Genomic DNA, 18,954 nt, shown 5'->3' on the forward strand with positions numbered 1-18,954 from the left:
ATAAGCGAAAGTCAACGCAGAAGTCAAACTTCGCGACTTTCGGTTGCGAACCGACCCTAAAACTGGAATTGACGAGCCGAACATGTTTACACATGTTCTAATAATTTTTACTAAGTTGTTTAAATGATAAAACATATTTTAGAACACTTCTAAACTCATATCGCAATTATTTCAAATTCTGACCCGTTGACTTTTTATAACATTAATATGTTGACTCGTCAATTGACCAAGCAAACGAGATTCTTAGGAGGTGCCCTTTTTTAGGGATTAACACCTACCTAATTACGATCACGTAGCCATGTTCGTTGCGAACAATGGCTTGACCATTTAAGGTCTAACTGAAAGTCAAAGCGTTTATCGTAAACGCTTGACTTTTCGGCTTTAAAAGCCTAATAAACGAACTAGTCACGAAAGGAACACTTACAAGTGGTCCTAGGGACTGACCAAAACTCAGAGGATGCTCCCAATTGCTCAGGAACTTCCAATATTGAGAAGTATAGAAAGAATGAATGAAAGGTGCAAGTTTGAAACGAAAATCAACACCTTTATATAATGTTTGGGATTTGCTAGGCTCGTTCCATGTGTTAGAGGACTTCTTAGGATGATTACATGTGTTATACCAGCTATTACAAACCAGTTTACAAGCCCCTAGAATTGTTTAAATGGTTTAGAACTTAGGAGTGGTGATCAAGTAATGCATAAAACAATAAACAATATATATATATATATATATAGGGGTGGGCTCTATAAGAAACCCCATCTTTTTTAAGAAACCTTGGAAACCCTAGATTCACCCTTGATTTGGTTTCACTTTAATAGATCAATGGCTCTCCTTTTTTGGTGTATATATTAGATTTAAATTAATGCATAAAGGGCATTTTGGGTAGTAAAAAAGACTTTTTGAGCATTGGAAATCACAAACTCATCTGCCATGTTGTAATGTCAAATCAAATAAGAGATTTCAAAATCATATCCCTTTTTCTCTCTCCCACTCTCTACTCACAATTATCACATCTCTTTCCTCCCTCACCCCACAAACGTGAAGAAGAACAAGAAGAAGATGGTCTCATTTCGGAATTAAAATATGTACCTTCAAGATTTCAAGAAATACTAATTCCAGATTCAGTTGCAGAAGACGATGGTGGTTGCAGATCAAAGCATGATTCAGTTGCAGAAGACGATGGTGGTTGCAGATCTGGTGGTTGGTGGAAGGTGGTGACTGGTTCATTCTGGGGTGTTGGTGGTTGATAGCGGCGACAGTGGGTGGTTGTAGAAGGTGGTGGAGGGTGGGTGGTTGGTGGCGCCGGAGTTCGGAACGTCGTCGGAGTCAAGATCTAGTAATGGTTAATGTTCTCTCTCTCTCTCTCTCTCTCTCTCTCTCTCTCTCTCTCATCTCCTCTCCTCTGTCTTCAATCAAGATCTAGTAATGGTTAATGTTCATGTATTTTAAATAAATCGAAAAGTTTAGGATGAGATTTTGAACAGGATTTTTTGTTGGTTTGGTTGCTTGTTTGGGGATTTTGATCTTAACAATAATTGTTTTTTTTGTTGGTTTGGTTGGCTGGTTTGGGCTTTTGATCTGAACAGTTAGTGTTTTTTTTTGTTGGGTTGTTTTATTTACAGAAACAGACCCATAACATGTGTTAAGCACCTGTTAGAATGATACATAACGTGTGTTGATTTATAGAAACAGATCCATAAAGATATTCAATTGACAAGCTGGATGGATGTAGGCGACGTAAATGCGGGGACATTGAATAAGTCAACTCTTTTGGGAAAGAAGTTTTCGTTCGTTTATAACATGTGTTAGTGATTCATACTGTAATAGATCCATAAAGAAGTTTTCATGCTGTAACAAGTTTTCGTTCGTTTCTAACATGCTTTGCACATTTTGGAATGTATAACATGTGTTAAGCCTCTGTTATAATCTTTTTGTAACCTGACATGTATTCAAGTATAAGCTAGTGGTTTACAAAACACCATGATGTGTATATACTGATCTAACATGTGTTACAATGTGTCTGTTCGGAACATGTAATTGATTAACTTGTGACAAGGGTGAAAACAGTCGACGGGGGCGATGAATTTAATGGTGAGCTTAGTTAATATCGTAATCTTGTTGTAACCCCACTTGTATACATATGATAACATGTAAGCATCCATTATAACCCGACTTATATTCATGTATATCAAAAGTGGTAACCCGACTTGTATTCATGTGTTAGTGGTGAGCTTAGTTAATATCGTAGTATTGTTGTAACCCCACTTGTATACATATGATAACATGTGTTAAGCATCCATTATAATCTTGTTGTAACCCGACTTGTATTCATGTATATGAAAGTGGTTTGCAAAACACTATGATGTGCATATACTGATCGTAACACGTGTACAAGTTAATATGGAGCATACAAGTTAATATGGAACATACAAGTTAATATCGTAACACCGTATACCTGGGATAAAATGTGTTAAGACTCTGTTATAATCTTGGTTTAACTTAACATGGTGTCATGTATAAGCTAGTGGTTTCCAAAACACCATGATGTGTATATACATACTGTAACATGTATTAAGCGACTGAAATATATAACGTGTGTTAAGCATCTATTATAACATGTGTTAAGACTTCCATAATGGATGCATAAACTCCAATAGTAACTTTAATAACAACAGAGTAAACCTGATATAACGTGTGTTAAGACTCTATTATAACATGTGTTAAGACTTCCAGAATGGATGCATAGACTTCAATAGTAACTGTAACAGCAGAGGTACAAATACGGGCGCCTCCAACAGAAAATGTGTTAAGTCTAGACCGTTTTAACATCGTGTACTAGAGAAAACAATAAGAGTCTCACATTACATATTACTAGTAAACGAAAATACATAGCACCATTGTTCTAAAAATCCCGACTAGTCTCCGAATAGTCCCCGATTAATCACTAATCGGTGGTTCACCGATTAACGACCGATTAATTGCTAGGCGGTCAATGACGATCCTATTCTGGCCAAATTTTGGCATACGTCGGCTATTTTTTGACCAAACCTTATAAATTTATGCCAATTACTTATAAACAATTGGTTAATAAGGTGTTAAAGCATGTCTACTTTAAAAACCACGTATAAAAATGGGTGTGCATATATATAATTAAAAATTACATGTAAATATCTCAATCCGACTAATCCCGATTAATCGCTAGTCGGTACTCCACCGCCCGACTAGCGCCTACTTCAATAGTAACTGTAACAGCAGAGGTACAAATACGGGTGCCTCCAATAGAAAATGTGTTAAGTCTAGACCGTTTTAACATCGTGTACTAGAGAAAACAATAAGAGTCTCACATTACATATTACTAGTAAACGAAAATACATAGTACTAAGAATGGATGCATAAACTCCAATGATTTGTATGCACACCCATTTTGTATATACATAATGTAACATGTGTTACGCGCCTGACATGTATAACGTGTGTTAAGCCTCTATTATAACGTGTGTTAAGACTTCCATAATGGATGCATAAACTCCAATAGTAACTTAATAACAACATAGTATACCTGAAATAACATGTGTTAAGACTTCCAGAATGTGTTAAGTCCATACCGTTTTAACATCATGTACTAGATAAAACAATAAGAGTCTCACATTACATATTACTAGTAAACGAAAATACATAGCACTAAGAAAATGGTGGAGCTTCCTTTGACAGTCTGCCTTAGCTTTTCAGCGGCTACCTTTGTTGCCTTAGCTTTTCAGCGGCTACCCTTGCTTTATTGTTTGGGTCGGTCTTGAAACGGTTTGTAAACATGTGGGTGTGCGTATGCCAGGGAAGTTAAAAAAATGTGTTTTCATGTCACACGTAACACGTGTTACGTTGTACTTGGGTTTCATGTCACATGTAACACATGCATGTCCGAGAAGTTCAAACTATAACACGTGTTAGTTGTGTTGTGCTGTAACATAAACATGGTCATGATCCTTGAGCATCTGATCCACGTTTAACGAAACCAACGGTCCCGAGAATTGGATCTTATTTCCCTTGTATCCATTACTGTCTAATAACAAAAAGATAAGATAACCGTTAAGTCTTTAACCAGACAGAAATATTAACACATTCATAGCCCCAAACAACATCACAAAAACAGTTACTATTCATATCAAAAGCCCCAAATAAAGCAACCAAACCAACAAAAAACAGTTACTATTCAGATCAAAAGCCCAAACAAGCAACCAAACCAAGCATAACTTTTTAACATAAAAATAAAAACCTGCAAATTACATAAACATTTACCCCTTTTAAGAACCATTTTAACAAAAAAAAAAATCATGTTTCATCTCTAAAACAACCATTACACAAAAACCTATTAACAACCAGGTTTTATGAATATTTTTAATATTTATAATCATCTTTCAAAAGTTCATATCTACATGCTCAAGTTATCAACTAACATAAACTCCACAAAATCAGAAAAATCCATACAAAATACCCAGAATCAAACATATATGAAAACATATGTTGCATAAAAGTAAAAGAGTGTAAAAACTCACAAATATCAAGATCTGAAACAAATACAAATCATATTTTATATAACTAAAAAAGTGTAAAAAACTCACAAATATCCAGATCTGTAACAACATTATGAAACATGTGGACAAACGAGATCTAAACGGGAATGGAACAAGATCTGGAAGGGGTTTTCACGTAGATCTGGCTTCATATATTAACATCTTCATCACAAAACCACGTTCTTCGTCAGGGATTGATCGATCTGATTTTTGTTCTTCATTTCGGTCTAAATTTGATTGGTAAAATGTTGGATTTCTTCATCAAGAAAAATGATACATAAAACATGGATAAGAAAGTGAAATAAGAAAGAGAGAGTTTGATCTTTTTGATGCTCTACAAATGACAAATAGAGAGTTAGTGATCTGACAAGAGGAGAGAAGTGAAAATATAAAAAGACCAATGTGCCCTCAAAAGCAAAAAAGAAATGAAGATGGCTGGGACACGTGGATAAATGTGGACCATGCATTGGGTTTGCAAGGTTTTCTAAAATTGAAGGGTTTTTCATATAACATTATCCTATATATATATATAGGTTCAAGATTTAGAGAAACGTGAAAATGTGAGAACGGAGAGAACGATTATGTATCGTCAAACTAAAACAATCTATGGACTAGATGACGCGGTGGCGTTTTCATAAATAACATCACTTTTATTACTGTGGCGCGCTTCATTAAGGGTAAAAAGTCTTTTGACTTCTCTACACAAAACGCCATCTCATGAAATAAAACGCCATTTAAATTACCGCCTTAACCTACAATAGCACACACCATCTTAATCGAAAAACACCATTAGATATAAAATGCCAAACTTAATTATAATAAAATCCAGCCTAAAAAAACCGCCAAAAAACATTCTATATATACAACATCTCAGACCTTCCATTAAAACACACAAACACCGAAACGTCATATTTAATATATACCATTCGTCTTAGAAACGCCAAAAAACCCAAACATCAAATATCCTCTAAACCAAAACGTTTATTTGAAATTCAGTTTGGTTGTCGTTAAGGTTTCGCTCAATGTAATGGACAAAATCCTTAAGTGAGGATATTGTCCATTTCATTGAGTAAAATCTTATTGACTTTATCCTCAACTTCGATCCAATTTATAACGCCAAAACATACAAAAACATTATTAAGGTTTGTTCTCAATAAAGTTTAGCTGTATGGGGTGGACAACATTGTCAGACATCTTTCTTAACTGGAGATTAACAATGTTGTCCATCTCATATAGCAAAACACTATTGATTTAGCATGATCAAATTTAGAGGTTTAAGGTACTTTTATTTAGTGGCGTTCTTTTTCTCGGTAAAACGCCAAAAAGTTAAAAAGATCAAACATTGTTCTTTGGAAATTCAAGATTGTTGGCTGGAGGGTGTAACTCAATAACATTTTGGTGCATGAGATGGACAAATCTTCAAGAAAAAGAGGCTGATTTCAGACTTTGTGCTTCCACACAGCAACAAAAAAACTACTTCAAAAACAAAAAATCAAAATCAATCATACGAAAGTCGAAACAGCCAGTGAAGATGCTTCAAAAGAAGAAAGAGACTGGTGACAATGAAGATTTGGAAGATCAATTGTTTATATATATTTTTTTTAATTTTAATTTTCAGTTGATTGTTATATAATAACAACGCCATATATAATAAGAACGCCACACAGCCAAATGCTTGTCAAAACGCCATCATGCCATAAAACGCCCCCAAAACTACCAAAATATAATAAAATTACTTTGGACAAGTATTATAAAAAAACCCAAAAAATTAAAAAAAAAATAAAACAAAAAAAAAATAAAAACCAAACTTGAAAAGGTAACTAGAAACAGTAACTACAAAATAGTAAACCTGAAGAGACGGAAAATTTATTATATTAGAATCTAAAACGTCAAACTTGAAAGATGAGACATGTTACAGACTTCAGAGATAAAGCTTATCAAAAACAGTAATTATAAATAGTAACTGAAACGACGAATACTTTATTATAATAATGCACCGTCTAACCCACGCGCCAAAAAACATCCTATAAAATGATACATCTCAGCAACTTCCATTTGATCAAACCAAAAAACAAACGCCAATACTACTAAATACCACTCATTCTAAAACACCAAAAAATTAAAAAAAAATCAAAGATAGCTAATATGCTTTCTTGGATATTCAGTATTATTCTTCGTGAAGTTTCACTGAATGGATTGTTAGGTGAGGGGAGGGAGTAACTCAATAAGATTTTGCTGTATGAAATGGACAAATCTTCAAGAAAAAGATACTGATGACAATCATATGTCATTTTGTGTTCTTTGTTCTCGAAGAAGGCTTGGCTGAGGAGAAGAGATTAATGACACTGAAGAGTGTGATGATTATAAAGATGAAGATCAAGTTGAAGAACAAAGTGAAAAACCCACCCACACTTCGTAGATCTATGTCCCCAAACATCCACAAAAGCCACTTTAACAGACGAGCAGACAAAATAATCAAACCGATGGGTTTGTTAAGTTTTACATAAAACGCCATATATTTGGTGACAGTTCTTGTAGTATTAAAGAAGAGAGAGACTGATGAGAGTGAAGATTGTGAAGAGAGATCCGATTAGGATTTTTAATTTATTTTTTTCGCTTCTATTTTTTCCCATGTGGTTGTAATATAATTTTTCGATTGTAAAACGCCAAAATACCACAAACGCCAAAATGTATATAAAAAATAATAGAACAATGGGCCATCTTGTCTAAAACGCCTTGAAAAACGTCATTCAGAGAGATATTCTGACCCCTTGGGGTTCCAATGGTATACGATTTGAAAAACGCCATAAGCGCCAAAATATTAATACAATGAAACCATTAAAACGCCATATAATTATTGAGTTTGGCTAACGCCAAAAACTCTTAAACCCCAAAAATAAATCAATATTGTGAAAAGCGGAAGATAAAATGACAAAAAAACCCATACGCCCTAATTATATCGCGCACCACGTGTTGGGCCAGGATGCGTTCTCACCGTTCTCACACTTTTGGGCGTTTTCTCCTGATCCCAACACTATACACACACACACACACACATATATATATATATATATATAGGGTCGGGATTTAGAGAAAACGATAGAAAGTGTGAGAACAGTGAGAACGCTTAACGATCGTCCGATCAAAACAATCTATGGACTAGATTCGGGCGGTGGCGTTTTCGTAGATAACATCAATTTTATTACGTGGACGCGCTTCATTAAGGGTAAAAGGGTCTTTTGACTACTCAACACAAAACGCCAAATCATGAAATAAAACGCCAAAAACAAAAATCACAGACCATTCTAAGTAAAACGCCATTAAATATAAAACGCCAAACTTAATTATAGTAAAATCCCGCCTAAAAAAACGGCCAAAAAATCCTATATGTACACCATCTCAGACCCTCAGTTAAAAACACAAACAAATACCCAAACGCCATATTTCATATAACTCATTCGCCTTAGAAACGCCAAAAAACCCAAACATCAAATATCTTCAACCCCAAAAACGTTTTTTTGAAATTCAGTTTGGTTGTTAGTAAGATTTCGCTCAATGAAATAGACAAAATCCTTAAGTGAGGATATAGTCCATTTCATTGAGTAAAATCTCATTGACTTATCCTAAACTTCCATCAAATTTATAACGCCAAAACATACAAAAACATTATTGAGGTTTGTTGTCAATAAAGTTTAGCTGTATGGGGTGGACAACATTGTCAGTTATCTTTCTTAACCGAGGATTAACAATGTTGTCCATCTCATACAGTAAAACATTATTGATTTTAGCATGATCAAAATTTGAGGTTTAAGGTGATCTTATTTCGTGGCGTTCTTTTTATCGGTAAAACACCAAAAAAGTTTAAAAAAATCAAACATCGTTGATTGTAAAAATTCAAGATTGTTGGCTGAAGGATATAAACTCAATAACATTTTGCTGCATGAGATGGACAAATCTTCAAGAAAAAGATCCTGATGTCAGACTGTCTGCTTCCAAACAGCAACACAAAAAACTATTTGAAAAACAAAAAAACAAAATGAATCATACGAAAGTCGAACCAGCCAGTTAACATGATTCAGAAAGAGAAGAAAGAGACTGGAGACAGAGAAGATTTGGAAGATCAATTGTTTATGTATTGTTTTTTTTTTATTTTCCTTTTCAGTTAATTGTTATATAATAAAAACGCCATATATAATAAAAACGCCAAAACAGCCGAAATGCTTGTTTAAACGATATCATCCAGTTAAACGCCACCAAAAAACTCCCAAACTATAATAAAATTACTTTGAAAATTTATTATAAAAAACCCAAAAAAAAATAAAAAAAAAATAAAAAGCAAACTTGAAGATGTAACTAGAAACAGTAAATACAAAATCAGTAAATACTGAAGAATCTAAAACGCCAAACTTGAAAGATGGGACGTGTTACAGACTTCAGAGATAAAGCTTATCAAAAACATTAATTACAAAACAGTAACTGAAAAGACAAATACTTTATTATAATAATGCACCGCCTAATTTAGGCGCCAAAAAGACATCCTATAAAATGATACATCTCAGCAACTTCCATTTGATCAAACCAAAAAAAACAAACGCCAATACTACTAAATACCACCCACTGTAAAACGCCAACAAATAAACTGAATGAATTGTTATCAGAGGGGGTAACTCAGAAAGATTTTGCTGCATGAGATGGACAAAATTTCAGGAAAAAGATACTGATGCCAGTCATATGGCATTTTGTATTTTTTGTTCTTGAAGAAGGTTTGGATGAGGAGAAGAGGTCAATGACACTGAAGAGTGGGTTCACTATAAAGATGAAGATCCAGATAAAGAAAAAGCGAAAAACCCACTCATACGCCATAGATCTATGTCCCCAAATATCCACAAAAAAAGCCAGTACAACAGACGAGCAGGCAAAAAAAATTAAACCCATGGGTTTGTTAAGTTTTACATAAAACGTCATATATTTGGTGACAGTTCTTGTACTATTAAAGAAGAGAGAGATTGGTGACACTGAAAATTGGTAAAAGAGATCCGATTAGGATTTTTAATTTATTTCCTTCCCTTGTATTTTTTTTTCCTGTGGTTGAAATATAATTTAATAATAGTAAAACGCCAAAATGTTTATAAAAAATAATAGATCAATAGTCAAACTTGTTTAAAACGCCCTGGAAAACGCCATTCAAATAGATTTCCTGCCCCCTGGGTTCCAATGGCATACAATGTGAATAACGCCATAAACGCCAAAATGTTGATACAATGGAACCATTAAAACGCCATTAATTATTGAATTTGGTTAACGTCAAAAATCTTAAAAACCAAAAATTAAAACAACATTGGGAAAAAGCGGAACTGGAAAAGCAGAAGATGAAAGGACAAAAAAGCCCCTCCGCCCTTTTCTAAGCGGCGTGACACGTGTTGGGCCAGGAAGCGTTCTCACCCTTCTCACACTTTTGATCGTTTTCTCCCGATCCTGTTTCTATATATATATATATATAGGGTCGGGACTTGGAGAAAACGGTAGAAAGTGTGAGAACGGTGAGAACGCTTATGGATCGTCCGATTAAAACAATCTATGTACTAGATTGGCGCGGTGGCGTTTTCGTAAATAACAACAATTTTATTACGTGGACGCGCCTCATTAAGGGTAAAAGCGTCTTTACACCTCTATACCAAAACGCCATAATGATGAATAAAACGCCAATACGGACCAATCACATCGCTATATAAACAAAAAACATCCAAGACATAAAAACACATCCCCCAGAACCTGAAACGCCATATTTTCTACTATATACCATTCAACTTACAAACGCCAAAATTCCCAAAGCATCAAACACAACTACTCAAAAACGCCATATTTTCTACTATATACCATTCATCTTAGAAAACGCCAAAATACTTAACATCAAAAGATTTCAAAAGATCGACGGTTCTTTCAGATACACTATTTCCTCAGTAAAACGCCAAAAATGCCAAATATCGTTTCTTGTATATTTAAAATATTGTTCTACGCCAAAGTGTCGGATAATGCATTCTTCCATGAGGTGCTGTGACTCAAATAACATTTTGCTGCATGAGATGGACAAATCATAAACAAAAAGATGCTGGGGTCAGACTTATGTCATTTTCTGTGTTTTGTCCTTGATGAATATTTAAATGGCATGAAAAGACGAATGACACTACTAAGTTGTTTGAAGATACATATTAAAAAAAAAAACTCATGTCATTTTGTCTTTCCAAACGGCCACAAAAACACAAGCATGGCTAAGCCAAACCACCAGCGAACATGATTCAAAGAAGAAAGAGACTGATGATAGTGAAAATTTGGAAGATGAATTGTTTTTTTTTATTTTTTTAATTTCTTTTTCTGTTGTATGCTATGTATTTTTCAACTTAGAATAAAAAATACATTATCTTAATTAAACGCCAAACAGTCATAATGCATATGAAAACGCCATAAATGGAGTAAAAACGCCAAAAACTCCCAAACTATAATGAAAGTAACTTGCAGAAGTATTAATTAAAAAAAAACTAAAAATAGAAAAAAAACCCGCCAAAAACTACTTAAACCCATTCAAAAACGCCAAACCTGAAAAGCTGAACAAAAAAACAGTAAAAATACACAGTAAAACTGAAAAGACGGCTACTTTATTAATATCATTTATTATAAATAAATCCCGCCTAAACTATGCGCCAAAAACATCCTATAAAGAGAGACTTCTCTGCACAAACAACTTATCACAAAACCAGAAACAAACGCCATATTCCCTAGAAACCATTCACTTTAAAAACGCCAAAAAAAAATACTTAAAAAAGCCACAGATGCAGAACCTCGATTCTGCTATATTGAGTATTGATCTGAATGAAGTTTCACTGAATGGATTCTTCTCTGAGTTGGGTATCTCTATAATCTTTTGCTGAATGAGATGGCCAAATATTCAAGACAAAGAGACTGATGACACTGATATGACATCATGTCACTTTGTTCTTGATGGATATATGGATGGCATGAAGGGATCAATACATTAGAGCAGGCGTTGGTCTTCAACATGTCATCAAACAAGTATATATCCACGCACCATAAAGGATGCCACAAAAAATAAGCATCTTCTAAAGACGGTCGTTATGTAAGAAAATAAGGATCTACATAAGGCATTCAAAAACAGGTTCAAAACGCCAAAAAAGTTAAAGTAGAAGAGGCTGATGACAGTGAAGATTTGAATGAGAAATTAGATTGTAATTTATAATTTTTTTTTCATTTTCTAATGTTTGTTATGTAATTCTTTGTTGTTTATCATCTAATTCTCTGCTACTTTAAAAAAGTTGAGTATAAAACGCCAAAATCTACAACCACCAAAACGCCTGATAGTGTGAGAACGAATGCTAGCAAAGTACGAGGTTGCTATATAAAACGCCAAAAACGCAAACAAAGTATTACTGGAAAAATCAACACTAATTGACAGATGAAAATTGAAAGAAACAGTAAAATAAAGAGACGGTATCATTTATTGCCAAAAACATTATAGTTATGTTAATGCCACTACATGGAAAATTGAAAATTATTTATCTTTTCAAAACACCATAATTGCCTGTCACATTATAGGCATGTATCCTAAATGGCAAAACACTTGATATAATAAAATCAAGAAAATTGCTGATGTTTTTTAAATTAAAAGCCTGCATCCTAATCTAAAAATCAATAAAAATGCCAAAACAATACTTAAAACGCCAAAATATTTAATATAGTTCTGATCTAAAAACAATAAAAACACCGCGTATTTAATAAACGCCAAAAAATGGAAAGATGAAGGGATACGCGTTAATAAAAAAGAAATATGAAAGGACAAAAGAGCCCATCCGCCTTTCTCTAAGCGGCGTGACACGTGTTAGGCCAGGAAGCGTTCTCACCGTTCTCACACTTTTGAGCGTTTTCTCCTGATCCTGTTTATATATATATATATATATATATATATATATATATATATATATATATATATATATATATATATATATATATATATATATATATATATATATATATATTGTTGTTAAGGGATGGCGGCCCGCGAAGGGGCAGGCCCAATGTGGTCGCTGCCCGTGACATACCTCCGACCCAGCCAAACAACTTCCTCAATTGACAAGTTCAGCCCCTGCATGTTATTTACTTCTTTTATACTTTTTGTTGTTCACACTTTTGGCACAATATTATCTAGTTTCGTATATAATGTTATTATAAGGTACGAAAGTCGTTAGTGGCCAATCTTAGGCACACCCGGGAGTACGACCGAGCATTACAGAGTTCCCGGTTCGTATAAAAGGTCACTTAGAGGTGTAGATTCACACGTTGATGCTTTTAGTCCTTTTAACGCACAAACTTGTGCGTATTATCGTTTAATGGCATCAAGGACCTAAATAGCTGATATTAGGCATTCCTGAGAGTATGATTGAACATCATGAAGCTCTCGGTTTGTTAAAAGGTCAGTTAGAGGTAAGAATTAACATGTTGGCGCTTTTAACCCTTTGTTGCGCAAACTTTCAAACGATTACGCAAACTTTTCAAACAATTATACAAACGGCTCCTCTTGTCCAACAAGTGGCTCATTTGAGAATACGGACACCGTATAAATTCACTCAGAGGCATAGTTTCAGCATGTTGACACTTTTAGTCCCTCCACATTCAAACTTTTCAATTTTGACATAGTAGTCCCTCTTAGCCAACTTTTAAGTAGGGGTCTGCAGAAAACCGAATTAACCGACAAAACCGAACCGACAAAACTGAACCAAATAGAAAACTGGTGGGTCGGTTAATAGTTTTTTTGAAAACCGAAAGTAGCGGGTCGGTTATGGTTATCATTTTTTCCATACCCACCATAACCGAACCGAATCGACATGTAATAATTTTTTTTTAGGATTTAGGATATTTCACCATATTTTTAATATTTGATGTTGTTTATTGAAGATTTTTAGCATTTATAGGTTTTTCATATCGTTTTGTGGTTTTGGTTGGATGTTTATTTGAATTTATGGAATGTATCATATCACTTTATTTCAATATTCGATAATAATCGGTATTAATATTATAGATTATATGTATTTTTTATATTATGTAATATACTAATATATACAAATATGCAATAACAATTTATTCCATGTTAAAAAAAATTAAGCTATTTTTAGCTAAGCTAAATACAAGGTTAACCACCCATAACCGACCCGCTAAAACCATCAAAACCGAATAACCATAACCACCATAACCGATCAGTTACGGTTAACCGACATCGCGGTTATGGTTATGGTTTTATGTGACAATCCTCACAATTACAGGTATTGTACAAATTAATTAATTTTAATTATGTGCTTAAGGGTTGTGCTTCATTACAACTGACATTTTAAACTGCTTACTGATTTATGTTACATACATACATGTGCATCACTTTACATACAGTCACTTCAATTATTTCATACAGACTCTTAGTGACAAACCTGATGCATAAAGCACAGTTAGTACAGTGAGCGAATAACTCAGACACATGCTGACAATGCCAGCACTTAGACAAATACTATTTTTAGGCCAGTATGGGCAAGGGATAAAACACTACACCAGTATGGAGTGTAGGGAAGTGAGGACCATAAGACTATGTCACTAGGTGATAGTTTGAGTGCCGGAAAGTGCCTAAAACGCAATTTAATTACAGAATTCCGCATTTTAGTAACAATTCAGCTTTTAACACACTCATATTATACAGAGTATTGACTAAATGGTCCTGGACACTTTCCTAAGTGTTGGAATTAATTTCGTTACAAAAAGATGCACAAAAGACGCTATACGGGACAATTAAACGCTTTAACGGAACGATACGAAACCGAACAACCAGACATTACCCGAGACACAAAAATATTGTCAGAAATATTATTTTATCATTTTAAATTAATTATGGTCACAAAAATCCCCATACACCATGTAAAAATGACATACACCCACTACACTTGGAAATACCCTTAACCTTCTAACTTAATACCTATTAATTAACAAAAATTTACACTTTACCCCCCCAACCGAAAATCTGCCCTAATGATTTAAAAATATATTGTTTAGATATTGTGTAAAGGTGATCTTGGTTCTATTGGTCAAAATTATTGGGTATGATTACCCTAAGCTCAAGAATGCATGTTCCCAAGATTGTTCATCATTACTATCAACTCCACACTCAACCTCCTCTCTCCTCCCCCCTTAATTTCAGCTCACACCCCCCCCCCCTCTCTCCATAACCGATTTCACTACCACATTCCTTCACCATCTCCATTTTCTTCTCCAAAAGCTCTCATTCAAAGATTGAGGATTCATCCATAGAAGTGCAAGATTAAAGGTTTTCAAGGAAGCTTGATTCAAGTTTTGTCACCAACATTTCACCATCATCTCATCCTAAGATTACTACCCTAGCCTTGTGCTAGTAGTAAGTCTCTTCACACTCTTGTTCCACCTTGATTCTTGTTATGTTTTGTTTGAATGTTCATGTCATCCAAAAGCTAAAACACTAAAATGTGAACTTAAAATTCTGCCTAAAAACCATATATAAAAAGGTTGTGTGAGGTTGAAATCTGAATGGTTTAGGGTTGGTTAAAGCATGATTGAAGTTTTAACATTTGCTCATCAATAAACCATGGTTAGGGTCCTTGTTTACGCGTTTTTAGTCACTTCTACAATGTAAACAGCTTGCTGAGTTGGATTTCCAGCCAACTTCAACAGGCTGTAACGGGATCATTTTAAATCGAAAAATGGATTTTCTGAAGGCTAAAATGATTATTTTGGAATAACTAAACAAATGGCACTGGAATCGTAATTTTTTGAGACCGTTTACTATTTTTAAAAGACTATTTTTGGACAGCAGCTCAAGCTGCATTTTTACTGCAGAAAAAGTGTGTTGTTTTCGAAGTCATAACCTGAAACCTGAGTAAAACCGACTCATGAAATTTTTACAGTAGATGGACACCGTTGTCAGGACGACCCTCCAACTGGAATTTCGTCAAACGGACTTACGGTTAATTTTTAGTGAATATTTCCGTAAACTGCAATCAGAAAGTAACAAATCTGATTGCAGTCGAGAAAACGATTTTCCATAAAATATGGGTAACGAACTGGACTTTGATATTTTTACACAATAAATTTTGGAACAAATAGAACCGTCTGTAAAAATTTGAGAATTTTTGGAAAAGGTTAACTATTTTATAAAAATCCTCGAAAACAGTCCAGTTTTGAGTAATGAAGCCGAAATAAAGTAAGTAATGCTTTGTACGTTTATATGTCGGTTTGATAATTGAAAATGAATTACGGGATATGTGTAAAAGAAAATGATATGCTAATTAAGCATGGACACCTCCGTTTACAAAGGAGACTATGACGAAATTTTCCGAAAATCTCAACACTTAATAAATATTTTTGAGACGGGTGTTTACTAGTATACTTTAGATTTTGTTTTCAAAAATAAAACTCGTCATAATATTTATCACAAAATACAAAGTATCGGAGGTTGGTTTCATACATGAATATGGTTAAATATATATTTCCGGCATCCCATCCTTGGGAAGGAAACGCGTATATAAGATACTTTAGAAGTATTGACACTAGAATATGGAACGAACAAATATTCCAACACGACATATGATTAAGTTGAAATACAAATTATTTTGACAAATAATTATCACTCGAAATAATGTAAGAAACGTAACTCAAAGACATAAATACTAAGACAAGGCACGACCCGTTCGTCTAATAGATGTTAGACCATTGTAGGTAGTCGTGTTTGCTGAAGAGATTTGGGTTACGAGTACCGAAGACGCAATACAGTGAGTTCATGTCCCCCTTTTCTCTTTAACTGTTTTCAGTTTTATACTTCGGGGGTGAAATACATGTTACAGACATTTACAGACATTTATTTACATGGTATGGTTAGCTTAAGGAGGGTTTTTAATACGTGAACATGTGAGTGGTGGGCATGACACTTAAGGCCATTAATCCTCGTTGTAGGACCGAGGGACATTAGTGATAGATCTATTTGGGTGTAGCGAGCCCCACTCCTGAGTCCGCTGAGTGGACCATGAGTTGACTAAGTGCCCGATGCACAAATCCGCTAGGGTTGAGTCTTCCTGCATCACTTCACACTTATCATTGGCTTTGCAACCCAATGATGGTTTTTCCTTATTGCTACATACCAGGGATTTTCATACATACAGACATTTTTACAAAGGTTTATACATACTTACTTACACATGAACTCGCTCAACTTTTGTTGATTTTTCAAACTACATGTATTTCAAGGAATTAGTAAATGGATCTGGCGGGCGTTGGAGTTTTTAAGCTGCGTTGTGAATAAAGATGTCATCCAAGTCATTAGGACTTAGGAGGCGTATCTTAATCCTGGACGAGATACGTGGTCCTAAACTCGGGGTTGTTTTAAAAATCTTTTGTTGAGTCTTTTTGAACTCCTTAAAACATGTTATGGTTGGTAACTTGAAATTGGTCTCGTTATTTCAGACAATTATGTTGTACTACTTTTAAACTTAAATTAATGGATGTACATCTACTGGTTTTATCATATAGTGTTGTTATGATCATATGCAATGGTATTAAGAAGTCACACCAATAATCACGCTTCCGCAAAAGTCAGGGTGTGACATTTTAGGTCAAAACAGACCCATGCACACCCCTACTTTTAAGTATGTTTAAGATTAGGGACACGTGTCAACACATTATTGAACACAATTTTACGAGGTGTTACATGGAGTGGTGGCAAGTGAGAGAGAAGTGGTTTGCCAAGGGATGGGTTGAAGTGAAACCAAGCACCCCTATTTATAGCTGAAACATATCGTACTAACACGGCCCCGTGTGTCAACGACATGGCTCGTGGCCAATGTACTTGTTGTACTTCTTCAGATTCTGGAAATCCAAGAGTTGACCACGCCTCGTGTTGTTTTAGCATAGCCCCGTGTTGAGCTTGAATTTTGTCTCTTGTTGTTGTCTCTTTTTGCTGCAGTGAATTTCCACCGGGCACGGCCCATGCTAGGTGAGCACGGCCCCGTGCCAGAGCTTCTGTTTTTGTTATTTCTTGGGTTTGGATGTGGATGGGGGCTCGGCAAGTTGCGTCAATCCTTCTTCATTGCATTTTATGTTGGTTTTTGTTGTCTTTTTGCTTCTTTTGTTCTTTTAAGCTCTTTTAACCCTGTTTATTGAAAAGGAACAAAAACACAAGCTTTTTCCAACATTAATACTAGAAAAGGGTTGATTTTATGCATCATTTGATGTAATTTATATGTTGTATTTTAAGCACATCAATCTCCCTTCTAGTCTCAATTGCATGCCTTCTAATAAGTGCTTTTACCTCTAAATTGTTACCAAAAAACTGACTAACATAAAATGCACACCTTTCCTTGCTTGCTTCATGTTTTCTAAGCCTTCTAAATGCCTTTTTCCTTGAATTTTCTATTCCACCTTATTCTTCTTCTGATTCAGATGTGCCAAGGGAATCATTCCTAAAGTATTATTCAGCTAAAGGATCATATTTAGAATCCCGGCAACTCTAGTTTCTTTACCCTTCTCTTTTTCATTACTATCATTAGGTATCGTATTCTTAGCCTTAAACTTATCATTAAAATGACTCATGTCAACATCTACCTCATAAACTTCATTCTCCTTATCTACAATGTCCTCATCATCATCCTCTTAATTATTCTGTTCAGCCATATCAACATCCTTGAAACCCTCATTAGTCTCTTTATCAACCTTATCAGTCTTATTAACTTCTGTTGTTCTAACATATGGTTGTAATGAACCAGCAAGTATGTTATCATCACGAAACAACTCATTTATACAAGCATCACTAAACATGTCATTCCTATTTTCACCCATGTTATATTCAACATGATCCATATTCTGGCCCATATATCTCCCCTCTTCATGCATATTCTGGTCCATATTCCCCCCTCTTCATGCATATTCTAGTCCATATTTCCCTCTCCCCCTCATGTATATTCTGCTTATTCCTAACATCATGCATGCTAGACTCATTCACAATTACATCTTCATTGAGAATACCTAAACCATGCTCAATGCATACACGTATGACATGAACACCTTGCATTTCTTGCACACAATTATTCAAACCTCGGATATCATCGTCACAATCTAAATGCCTTAGACCATTACCTAATTCTTTACCACGGACCAGATAATAAGAATGCAAAACAATATCTTCTTGTGTGTGCCCTAACAGTTTCATAGCATCGATGAGTTCATGGATAGAGAAGAAGTCTGTATCCATGAAATCAACAGATTACCTTACCCCCTTTATAATAGTAGTTCTGATTATTGATAGCAAACTACCCT

Source organism: Helianthus annuus, chromosome 9, assembly GCF_002127325.2.
Source record: "Helianthus annuus cultivar XRQ/B chromosome 9, HanXRQr2.0-SUNRISE, whole genome shotgun sequence".
NCBI lineage: Eukaryota > Viridiplantae > Streptophyta > Magnoliopsida > Asterales > Asteraceae > Helianthus > Helianthus annuus.